This window comes from Balaenoptera musculus, chromosome 11, assembly GCF_009873245.2.
Source record: "Balaenoptera musculus isolate JJ_BM4_2016_0621 chromosome 11, mBalMus1.pri.v3, whole genome shotgun sequence".
NCBI classification, from domain to species: Eukaryota; Metazoa; Chordata; class Mammalia; order Artiodactyla; family Balaenopteridae; genus Balaenoptera; species Balaenoptera musculus.
In genome coordinates, this window is record NC_045795.1 from 1,112,034 (window position 1) to 1,125,118 (window position 13,085).

Consider the following 13,085-nt stretch of genomic DNA (forward strand, 5'->3'; position numbering starts at 1 on the left):
TGTGTCTCTCCGGGTTTCCCTGGGACGATGGCACAGCACACCAGCTATACTGGCCCGAGCTGCCCTTTGGGCACCTCCCCAACTAAGCTGACCCTCTCACGGGCTGCGTGCACACACACGCGCACACACACACACACGTTTTGGCTTTCTTCAAAATGCTTCCAAAGTTTTTAGGAAAAATTAAATTATGCTTCTGGCTAGAATTTCTATCTGAACGTTTTTCTGAGGGATTAGTGTATGTACTTAAGGGTGTTTTACTTGAATTTCCATTCTAAAAATAACATTTCAAATAGGTCTTTCAGGACTGCTCAGCTTATTTTATTTCTTTTAAACACTATGTTGGGCTGGAACGGTTTTGAAAAAAATCATATTTTTAATCATGTGAAAGAAAGCAAGGGCTGCTAAAAATAAAAGGAGAAAACATGATGACTGGTTGAGGGTGGATGCCCTGAGACACCGGCACCAGCTCCCTGGCGCTCGGTCCATCCCCACCGGGAATCTGGGCACGCAGGAGGCCCTCACTTTCACCACAGTGAGTGCCAAGAATCTGCCCTTTTCTTTTCCAACCGACCATCCGCGGCCTTTGACCTACCAATTTCTAGGCATTTCCTTTAAAGTTCATACTGTCCCAGACTCCAGCCTGGGAATGGGAGGGAAAGGATATACAGCTCCAGATTTATTTGTTATTACTGAATAGTTTACTGGTTTTAAAACGCAGAGGGAAAGGCTTTGTTTGAATTTCCACTGAGCACAATGAATCGTCTCTGACTGGTAAACGAAGACCGGTGACACTCCAGATCAGAAGATGAACAAGTCTGTGCTCTGCGGTGATCGTGGGTTAGTAATTTGCCACCAAGCCGGGGCCGGGCAGCCCATCGCGATGCTCCATCGTGTCCAGCACAAAGGCCCCTGTGTGGGAAGCGCCCAGGCCTGCACCTCCTCACACAGCTGCACACGCTGATCTGGTCCATTTCTTCCCTGATGGATGGCACGGCCGAGGCAAAGGTTCACCTCCCCTCACCTTCCTGTTCACATGCGGGACATGTGACCCGTGACTCGGCCGGCCACCCCTGTACTCAAGTCCCCACCCAGCTCCGGCTTCCGGTGCAGAAACGCCCCTGAGGTGACAGGTTTCAGGCGTCTGCACTCTGGGCCCGTCACTCCCGGAATGAGGGGCCCCATAAGGATACGACTGACTTACCCACCTCCTCACACACTTATTTACCTCTGCCCTGACCTGATCACCAGTGCAAACGAAAACATCGCCTGCTTTTTATTTTTTAATCCATCCCACAGGGAGGAAAGACAAGCAGTTAAGGAATGTACCAAGGCTTGGGATTCTTCAACATCAAAATGTCCCTTGACGGCAAATGGACAGCGCAGCTCTCCAACCATGTCCCATGTTCACCTTGCTTTTAAGGCATATAAAGTCCAGGCGGAACCCGACTCCATGTCGCTGACGCTTGAAGGCCAAGTCTAGGTGGCTGTAAGTATCCGCTCCATTTGGACATGTGCTCTCTTGTAACTATACAGTGAATCTATCTGTTTTACAAATCTAATTTAGAGAAGCCAAAATAAAACTTTCATTTAAAAAATTCCCCACCCCCCCAAAAATATTCCCCTCCCACACCTGCTCTTCGGCCGTACAGATCACGAACGCGGAAGTCACAGTGGAGGGGCCTCCTCTCTCCTGGATTCGGGAGCTTGCAGTGGCTCCCAGCTGGACCAGTGGTGGAGAACAGCCAAAGTGCATCACCACAGCCGACTAGCTGGCCTTGATTCCACGCGTGCCTTTCGGGCTGTGATGTGTGTTTGTCTTGAAAACCTGGATTCGACGATTGCTTCCACCTTGCCATTAACCTCCGGCTCAGTATCCAAGCCACGGACACTTATTAACTGAGCTGTCATCCATGAATAACGAGATTTGTTAATCAAGGTTATGTTTAACTATGTTTATTTGACTGCTGCCTTTTCAGCCCTGTGCTTTTGTGCTTTACAGGCTACTGTCATAAAAATAATCTAAACATATACACGTACATAAATATATACACATATATATGTATAAAAATAGGGGAGAAATTCTATGAGATAATTCTAATAAAAATCAGAGGCATTTGAACAAATGGAGATTAAAATTCCCCATAAAGGATTCTAAGTGTGGAACTGTTCACATACATTTTCTTTAAGCTCTGTTGTTCAGTAGCTGTTTTCATCATGATAGCCTGGTGTTTTCAGTTTGAATCAGGACTTCAAGGAGTCCTGGGCTAGGCTGGGCCTTATGCTTTGTGGGACGCACATAGTTCGGGCGGGTTAACCCGGGGGGAGTACCCCTTACTCTGACATAGTTGGGAAACAGGTACTAAATGACTAACAAACACGACTGTATTGAGAAAATCATCTAGCATAAAATCAAAACCTCAATCTATTAATTTCTTCATGGGTAAAAATACTGTTGTTTGTGAATTCCTTTGATTAAGGGTCTTTTAGACATTTTAAAAGTACAAAGTTACTGGACAGGAAAAAAATCGTTAGATGATACATTTTAAAAAACACCAAAAATAATAAAACAAATTTAGCAGGCTATCTAGCTCTTGCTATTAACATATCATTCAACATTGATACCAATGCACTGAAAGAGGCCAGACCTACACTTGCCCTGCCCTGCCCTTCCCTTTTGTTCCAGCCAGGTCCACCAAGCTACGAAGTCCGAGGCTGGGGGTAACAACATACAGCCTGAAAGCTCTAGTCCTCTGGGAGTCCCTCTGACCCAGTTTTCTGGAACACCATCTGCTGTCTCCGTATGCAGAGTCAGGTAACGTAGTTATTTATTGATCTCTGCGTACATTTTATCTCTTCCATGCTTCCACGCGCTCCTTTTCTCCTCCAGGCATGCCAGTTATGCATGTGTTGTATCTCTCTTCTTCTGTGTTCAGGTCTGTTACTTGCTGCCTCAACATATTTATCCTTGTTCTCTTCCATATTATTTTATGTGATTTCCTCCTGCTTGTTCACCTGATTGTTTCTAATAACACTTATTTAAATTTTTCTTGCTAATGTGACTTCAACCTCTGGAATGATTTTCTCTCTCTTGTCCATGTCTTTACTGACTACTTCTAGCTTAACTCCTTCATTTATTGCCTTTAAGTCCAGGGTCTGCAAACGTTTTCTTAAAGGGCCAGAGAGTAAATACTTTAGGCTTTCGAATACTTTAGGCTGTAACACAGCCCCTCAGCTCTGCCGCTGGAGCACAAAGCGGCCACAGACAACACAGCAAGAGGTGGGTGCAGCTGTGCTGTTTACAAAACCAGCGACTGGCCCACGGACTCTAATCTGCCCACCTCGGCTTCTGGCAAATGGAACCAAACTGCGCTGCCTGTAAGCTTCTTTGAATCCGTGGCACTTCCCTTTGCTGCTACTCCTTATGACCCGTGTGTGCTGTTGGTCTGTCTCGTTTCGGTCCTTGTCCCCCCCTTGCAGCCCTCTCCCCAGGCCCACTCACCTTTCCCATTATTATTCCTGTTTGAATGAGGCTGCATATTTGCTGTGGAACGGTATGAAGAGGAGCAGGAAAGTGCAGGGCGGGCCTGCAGCTCCATTTCAAAGTCCTCCCAAAACCCCCTCTCCAAAACCATGACCCTCTCTGCCCCGGGACCCGGCTGCCCTCATCTCCCGGCACTGGGCTGGTGACTGTGGCCCCCAGGCAGCCCGAGCCCGATCAGCCTGCACTGCCCCTCAGCCAGGAGGCCAGGCCCCGACAGCGACACCGGGGTCCCTCCTGCCGCCCTGCAGGAGAGGGCGGGCACCGATAAGGACGTCGCCCAGCCCTGTGGAGCGTCATTTTGTGGGACTTTTAGGACTGGAAGTTAATCTGAGCAAATTCTACCGCCAGACACGTGTGCCCGGCACAACACGCTCTGAGTGAGCACGTGAAGATGGGATGTACCCAAGGTTACGCGACCACGTAAACAGTGCAGGGAAGAACCAGAAGGGAAAATGCACATACAAACAAAGGATGCCGCTTCATCAGCCATCCCGAAACTCTGGCGTAAACCTTTTTACTGCTCAGGACCCTGAGTTCAGAACCCGGGAGGACGGCTCCTCCCTGCTTCCCGGGCTACTGGCCGAGACGGCCTCCCGCACAGGCTGGGCCCTCCGTGCTGGGCCGCCCCCCAGCCCTCCTCCCTGTGCCCTGTCCCCGCAGCCTCTCACCCAGTCTGGCCCAGCTTCCTTAGGAAACAGAAGCTGCAAGGCCTCCTACAGCCTCGGGAGGCCCCACCGTGCCCCTCTGTGGGCTACTGTGGCAGGCACAGCCCAAATCCAGACAAAGGGGAGCCCCCCCCCCCATGAGAGAAGCAGTAAAGTCGCACTGTGACAGGGCATTTAGGATGGGCGGGCAGTCCTGTGATGACTGTTTCAATACAGCAATGAAATCCTTACGTTTGCCTTCCATAGACGCACTGTTGCCTCTGCTGTAGTGTCCCCGCACATCTCTGCCTACCACGCACCGTGCAGTGACGGCCAGGCTGACACAAGCTCGGGGACGCACACCTGGCACACGGGCCGCGACACCATGACTGTCACAACGCGCTTCCCAGAAGTGCTGCTTCCTGGATCCCAGCCGCCTACCCCTTCCAGGTGCTTCCAATACCTGCTCCCACTCGCATGCCCGGCCAGCCACCCAGACTTCGCTCCTGGCTCAGCGGGGGCCGGGGACGAGCTCCGGCTGCACAGCAGAAGTGACTCCACGCCCACGGCCGGCCACCTGCCCGCCGCTCCCGGCTCGTGGCTCCCGGCCCAGGGCTGCCTCAACTCACCCTGGGGAAACAGCTCTGACTTCGCTGTGACCTTCCCCTCACAGCCGTCCTGACCCCCCGGTTCTGCCTCTCGTGTGACTCTGACCTCAGGGATCCAGCTTCTGGGCTGGTCCTGGGCTCCCCTGAGTGACAGGTCTGAGCCTCGCCACGGACCTCCGGGTTCCAATGCTGATAACCATCGTTACCGGTAACTAACCCCGATAAACACATCACACTATGTGCATTAAGGGAAACGCAGACGGGACTTTACAAGCTAAGGTTCCCTAAAATGGAACTGCCCCACAGAAATGCAAGACAAGCCACACATATAACTTAACATTTTCTATTAGCCACATTAAAAACGGAAAAGGAAAAGGTAGAGCTAACTTTAATGCTTTATAAGCCAATATATGCAGTACATTGTCGTTTCAATGGAGAATATTATCAAGGTATTTTACACTGTTTTCCTATGCACTGAGCCTTGGAAGCCCCGTGCACGTCCTGTGTTCACAGCACATCTCAGCTCACCAGGGCGCCCCTTGCGTGCCCACGAACACAGGAGGCTGGCGGGCACTCATGGGGCAGCCGGGCCACGGAGCCGGCCTGCGGAGGGAGAAGGGCCGCCTCTCGCGTGTGTGCCGCCTCTCGTCCCGCCGCTCAACCTGCAGGGCTCCGTGGAGACGGCCTGCTCACCCCGGGACACAGCTGGCGGGATCTTCCCCTCCCCTCCCTCCGTCCTCGCTGTCTCCACCACCCGACTTCTCCTGCAGTGACTGCATCGGTGACGCCAACTGGAAGACAGACCTCGAAAAGTGGTCTAACCAGCTCCCAGTTTATGACCGTCTGACCTCTGAACGCCTGTCTCATTCGTGTACAAGTGGGCAGTGACACCACACCCCTGCCTCCCAGTGGGAACAGTGGGGCGCAAAGACCCAGAGAGACGCTTACGGGCACGATGACAGCAGGGCTCAGGGAGCAGGCAGGGGCGCTGGAGTCTGTGCTTCAGAGTCTCCTGGGAGGTTAACACACAGATCGCGGGCCTCCTCCGGCCCCAGCGAGGCCGACTCAGTAGGCCTGGGGGAGGCCTGAAAATCTGCACTTCTAGCAGGTTCCAGGGCAAAGCTGATGCTGCTGGTCTGGGGACCACACCGAGAACCAGCGCGTGCTGTGGGCCTCAGACCTGGAGTCAGACCACCCGGCTTAAACCCCGGCTCCAGGAGTCACTGGGTAACTTCTGGAAAGTTCCTTAATCTTCCAGGGCCTCAGAAAAATGAGAATAATGGCACCAACTTCATAGGGTCGTTTTTAGGATTAAATTAGCTAATATATGAAAAGTGCCTGGAACACTGCCTGGGACAGAGTAAGCGCTCAAGGACTATTATTTGTCATGATGATGATGACGGTGATTACGTAGCTGGAGAGGGTTCCTGGCACCTGGGAGAACCTAGTTCATCTCCAGGACCAAAGTCCTGCGTCCATACATGGCACGCAGAGTGAAAGGGTGGAGTGAATTTAATCCCCATTCTGTAAGTCAGAGCCACAGACTTTCATAGTTGGAAGGGACCTCAGAGATGCTGTCATTCAATTCAACTCATAAAAAGGCGGGGAAGCAGCTGAAACCAGAGAGGTTATGTGATCTGGCTGAAGTCACACAGCTAGTTTGGCCGGAGGTGGGACGAGAGCCTCAATCCCGTTTCGTTTTCTTTTCTCTGCATTACACTCCCATGCATCTTCCTGTGGAAATACTGCTATTATAAATGGTCATTAGGAACAGCTGCGTGGACTTCTGCGGACCAGCCCGGGGACCTGACCTATCGGTCAGCAAGTATTTACGGAAGCCCACGAAGTGCCAGGCACTGGGAGGATGGCAGGTGGGGGCAGACACGGGAGGTGCTGCGCCTGGCTTAGGGACACCCACCTTTTACACAGGAAAAAGGCTCTAACAGTCCAGCATTTGACTTAAGGAGGAACTTCTGAGACATAAACTCCAGGGAGCCTCCAGGAGACATCAGGCGTGGGAGCTTCCTACAACCTCCGTCCCAAGCAGGCCCACCCACCCCCAGCTTGAGCTGCAGGCGTGCGGCCAGGGCTACACTCAGCCAGGGGCCCGTCCCAGTGCCTCCCCTCCCCCAGTCCCGTATCAAGGATGGACACAGACATATTCTGGGCCAATCGGGGTCTCAAAAAAGCCTGTGATCAGAGGCCCAGAGACTGAATGCGCAGGATGGCACTGGGCACCGGAGATGCCTGACTGTCCTGGGGGGTGGTCAGCGCCCTGCTGAGGCCGGGGGGAGGCCTGAGGCAGAAGGAGCACCGCAGAGCCCAGGGCAGGACACCTGCTGGGCGAGAGGTGGGGAGGGCGGGACCCCAGGCCTGGGGTGAGCGAGGGGCAGGCGCCCGGAGCACGGCAAGCGACTCCACCGCCCCGGCCTGGGAAGTGCCCCACCGCCCCCTGGGATGACTCCTTTTCCACCTGCATTTCTTCGAGCTGGTTTCTGCTCCCTGTGCCACAAGCTCGGAGGAAGACAGCTGGGGACCAGTCCCTGCCTGGGGCGGGGGGCAGCCATGCATCAGCGCCGAGAAGGCAGGTCCAAGGGGTGAGGCAGCACCCGGGCCCCAGAATCCTCAGGGAGGAGGGAGGAACGCCACGTCCCCGAGCCAGCCGGGACCAAGGGGCGGCCGCTGACCGTTGGCCGGAGCGGGGAGACGGCGGGCCCACCTCGCGGCGGGGGGGCTCTGAGCATCCTCACCCGTCTGCCCCTTAACCCACGAGCGCGGTGCCTGCCCGTCCAGCATCCCTGAGGACCTCGGCCCGGCACACGCAGCATCCCTGCAACCAGGGAACTGGTGCCCATTCAACGCGTTCACTGAAACTCATTTCAAACGTGTTTCACCACAGCATCCTGATTCACGAAAGTCAGGATTTCAATTGAAAAGTCACTCTCCCCTCCATACGCTCAAAACTACGCTTGAGTAGATTTAGATTTAATCATTCTGCCTTTAATTTCTGGTTGCTAAATACAAGAACACCCCAACATAAACACTACGTAAGCTTTGATCTTCTGGGAGGTTAAGTTGCTCTTTTTAACCTGGTCTTGCCCATGAGTGTAAAGTTTCTGTTATCATAATTATTTCCTAGATGCTGACTCAGTAGTGTCCTTGATTGAGAGAGATGGGAAGGGAAGCTAGTTCTATTTAAGAAAACATTTCTTGTAGCAGTAATATTTGAGCCTAGTGACACGGGAGGAGAGAAATTCCACTACATATAAAAAAACCAGTAATTTACAGACTACATCCCCTCCACACTGCTGAAAATTAAACAAAAAGCTCCTTTATGTTCTCCAAATTAAAAAAAAAATCAAGAGAGCTCCTAAAAGTTTGATTATTTTAAAAACACATAGATAGTGACAGGAGATTTTTCTTTTTGAGTCTTTATAACTTTAGATGACATTTAGAAAATCAGGCCTTTGATAAACTGAATTAATATTTTCAAAATAGTTAACATATCAAGTCTTTAAATATTCTAAAATGCCCCCCCCACCAAAAAAAAGAAAAAAACAACCAAACAAAAACTTTAGAGAAGCTTAACTCAAATTGCTAGACTCTGGAGAATAAACCTTTATTTTTTGGTGACTAAAATTTTCTGTAGTCTGACAAGTACCAATGACTGCTCAAGTCCCACGATTAAGAATAAAAAGCTGTCTAGTCCTGTGAAAAACCAGAAGCGGTTCTCCCGGCAAATGCTGACGGTCAAGGGCTGAGGGGCGTCTTTTCTGTTAACACAACACAACATCTTCACATGCATCTCACAAGAATGAACAATGTCTTCACTGTCCTCCTGAACACTAATTTAGGGTTGTATTTTTTTGCTGTGTCAATGAGTGTCAAAATATTGTTCTTCTAATACATGAAAGTATTTGCATGGAGCTTTATGACTGATCTTTAGATGTTAGCCAGAGGCAAAATAAAACAGAGACACTCCAGTTGGGAAATCTCCCTAGCAATGAAAAGCAAGAGTCTTTAACATATTCTGCCTTTCTGCCAATTTTTTTTTCCAACTGCACAATGGTTTATTTACCCCGCAATTGGTGAAATTAAAAGTAATATCGGACACAACAAAACTATACTTCAACAAGTAAGACCCAAAGGATTCCATTTCCCTGAAAATGAAACAGAAAGTTTTCAAGGAGGAAGACAGAAACTCCAAGAGGAAATTCTAAGAGCCTGACATGAATTAATATACAAACCATATCAACCGATTACAGAAAAGCCAAGAAACACTGTGCATTTCAACTATGAACGGAGAAACTTTTTCTAAGTCATGCATTTCTGCATCATCTCATCCTTAGATGCTCAATGGCCTACAACTATCTGCATTTATCCCAGTTATTAAGAAAAACAGGGCCATCACATTTTCTGTCTCTCCAGAGTTGAAGAGCCCACAGGCAGGCGTCTGATGGGTTTTCCATTCTGTTCTTTCCCTCCTTCCTACTAACTATCGGGCCATGGTGGTTCTGACGGAAAAGACACCATGTCCTGTCACAGAGGCGCTGGGCCGGCTGATGGGTTACACACTAGGAAGCTGAGGGTTGGGCCCAGCTGCTGTCCGGGCAGAGCAGTCCTACAGCTCGGTGCCAGGACAGGCCCAGCGAAGGCCACGCTTGCACCACAGAAACCAGACCAGCCTTTCGAGTCAAGTGTCGGCTTGCAGACAAGTAACTTCATCAGCTCTGAAACAACCGCCACAGTGTTCTTATTGATCACGAAGGCTCGTGACGCAAGACTTGGCAGGGAGGGGATCTGCGCTGGTTCCCTCGGCCCAACTTTCCGAGAAGAAGGGCGCTTGGGGTGGTGTTTACGGAAGACAGATGTTACTCAGTGATTGATGCGAACCTTCCTGGGAAGGTGTGCAACGTGCCGGGCCTTCGGGATGAACTGCGCCTGCTCGACATTCATAGACGTGCTAGCATTTTCACTGCACTGCACTTACCAAGGGGAAAGGGTGCTTAGAAAGCTGACAACTGATAACATCTCAAAGCTAAATCTGAAGTGATCTGCTAGATTTTTTTTCTTTTCTGTGAGACACTAGGTAATGCTGATAATTTTGTTTTTAAATCAATGTTGTTGATTTAAGAACAGTTATTGAACATTTGCTCCAAAAATCATAAATTAATTTAAGAGGCTAGTAATTTTCAGGCAGGAATATGTGTGCAAGCAGAATATTTAGTGTCCTTTTACTGCTCTTGCAAATAAGCCAGTGTGACGATCACACTTTCTGTTCAATCCACACCGAATCTCCAGTTCCCATTTCTACGAAATTCCTTCTAAAATCACAGAGGGACAGATAAAGTGGCAAGGGGACACACAGGGAGGTGCTGCTGGACCAGAGCCACCGGGCCGACCCCAGACCGGACAGCAGATAAGGAGCCCTTCCCACCCGGCCCTCCACCATCGGCCAGATTGAAGCCTCGTAAGAAAAATGAAGAAGAACAAATTCAGTTCAGAGTCCAGTGAAAGGATCACACAAGTGGGCTGAAGCGTCAGTGAACTAAGTCTCCAAGGAAGTCAGCTCTCCCCGGACAGGGAGAGAAATCCCGTGTCTCCCCACGGGTAGCCCCACAGGACTGGCGGGCAGGGGCTGAGCCCGGGGTTGGGGGGCTAGCTGCCCCACTGCCCCTGCCCCCGGCACGTGTGCCTCTGCATGACTGACTCCAGGACACGAAGGGCGGAAAGAGAGGCAAGCTCGTGCCTCGCATGGAAGCTCTGGGCTGGGGACAGCGTGGCATCCCAGCCGGACGGCGCAGGGCCACCTACCCGGCGACCAGAACGGGCAGCTCAGGCCCACGAGTCACCTTTGTCTCTGACTCCGTGTTAGGTTAGGACCTCTGAGAAAAGGGATGAGCTTGGGGCGTTTGCCTCTAAGAGCGAACGGTGTCCCCCAGTTGGGGAAACCGCGTCACCCGCTGGGCCCCTGACCTGCTTTAGCGGAGACGCCCCTCTTGGCGGCCCGTCCGGAGGGTCCAGGGGGAGCAGGGCCAGCACCCAGCTGATGCCAACTCCTCCCGCTGCTAGAAGTGGAGGGCGAGGATGAAGGAGCAAAGGAAAAAGAGCGAAAACACCAACCTTGCTCCCAGCAGTACCGGGCGCTGGCAGGCGAGGAACCTTTCTGTGATCAGCCGTCACCTTTTTACAAGGTGGGGCAACTCCATAAGCTGAGCCTGTGGTGTGAGACCCACACACCCACCGCCCCCAGAAGGCAGGACCAGAAGGCCTCACACGGTGATGCGTCTTCCCAAGTGAAGTGTTTTACAGGAAAACGGGCCATCAAGGACAGTCTCAAGGTTATGTAGTGAAAAGAAGGCGGACAGAAGCCCTAAGACTCCGGGCCTATCACGCCAGGCAAGTCACTCACTTCACGCCTGGTTTTCTCGCACGTCACAGGGTTTAGGGATCCTATCAGAGCATCTCTTGAAAGTGCTTTGTGATCTACAAAACGTTACTGCTATTACAAGGGATAATATTATTAGAGAAAATGCCTGGCTAATGCTGAAGAGATCAGTGATCCGTAACGATCACCAAGATACAACATGATAATTCCACAGCCTGTTATCACTCTTAACACGAAAACACAGCATTTTTCAGAGCACTAATTCTTCAAAAAAAATGTGTTTTAGAACAGAAATCTGCAATTTCAACATTTCCATCCTTAAGAATTTCTGATTCCTTGCCCAAAGCAGGTCGGTTATATGCAAGTTTTGAAAGAGTATAAAAATCCTGGTAGGGATTTCCCTGGTGGCACAGTAGTTAAGAATCCACCTGCCAATGCAGGGGACACGGGTTCGAGCCCTGGTCCAGGAAGATCCCACATGCCGCGGAGCAACTAAGCCCGTGCGCCACAGCTACTGAGCCTGCACTCTAGAGCCCACGAGCCACAACTACTGAGCCTGTGCGCCACAACTACTGAGGCTGCGCTCTAGAGCCCGTGCTCCGCAACAAGAGAAGCCACCCCAACGAGAAGCCCGTGCACCGCAACGAGGAGTAGCCCCCGCTCACTGCAACTAGAGAAAGCCCATGTGCTACGAAGACCCAACGCAGCCTAAAATAAATAAATAAAATAAAACATTTTTTAAAATCCTGGTAATTTATATATTTGTCTTCTATGTGGGTTTCTGCTATTTCAGGAAAATAAATCTGTGCTATACAGGTGGATATTTCAGGGGAGCTTGAACTCATTTCTTCTAGATAGTTAGCTTCATTCATTATTGTTCGCGTTCCTTGGTGTTATACTGTTCCCAAATAGTCAACAGTTGTTGATAGAAAAACAGATGTTCTTCCAACATTTCTCAAGGAAGTAGAAAAGCCCATAAATAGAGCCTGAACTGAGGCGTGATCGGAAGATTTCAACTAATGAAATCTTGAAACAAACAAACCTTTTAAAACAAATCAGTTAACTGGAGAGCGTGCTTTTTGGGACCGGATTCTAACTTCAGTATAACAAGAAGTCTAATGCCATCCTTCATTCAACAGCATTGTCCTAATTAGTTTGGTCTAAATGTCTCCACACTTTACTGTTTATTTTGGCGTAAAGAGCGCCCACCTCCACCACCTCTCCTCCTGGGGGGCGGAGGTGTCACCAGGGAGGTTGGGTGGGAACAGAACCCATGAACAGGCAGCATGAAGGCAGGGCTCTGAGAAACCCCTCCAACCAGAGACGACGGCCCTAGACAGTGTGCCAGAGAGGGGATCAAGGTGGAGCCCCAAGAAATGTTCATTGGCCATTGTTTTCATGGGAATAATCAGAAGGATTTCCCTAACGTTTCTCATTAATTTCACCGTCTTATTTTACAGATGGAGAAACTGAGAAGGGCTGGGGAATGACCTTCCAAAGGTCACGACTACAGAACGAGGAACAGAAGGCAGGTTTCCTGACCCTGGGGCCGGTTTCCACCCGGTCCACCCCGTCTGGATGCAACGGCAGGAGCTCAGGTTTGATAAGCGGCTGCCTGAAGACACCCCCTGTGCCAGCCTCTCCAGCACCCATGACACCCCCAGGGTGGGGAGGCACAGGCCCTGCACCCCCCAGGCACACGCCGGCCTAGAACACAGCCAGGACGTGAGGGGCTCGCGCAGGCACGTCCCAGGCTCAACGTGGGACCCTCTTCCTTTACCCAGTTTCCAGCCTGAATGTCAAGGGGTCCTCTGAGACGCTCCCAGGGTCTCCCTATTAACGACTCTCTCCGGACGTCCAGTGCACACGTCCTCCGTCACAGGGGTCAGACCGGCCCACAGACT

The 13,085-nt window shown here is 51.0% G+C and overlaps 1 protein-coding gene across 2 annotated transcripts in view; it reads right to left on the reverse strand.

The window, feature by feature from the left end:
* Positions 1–13,085, reverse strand: part of GMDS (GDP-mannose 4,6-dehydratase) — a 491,129-nt gene that overhangs the window by 94,206 nt on the left and 383,838 nt on the right. The window lies entirely within an intron of this gene.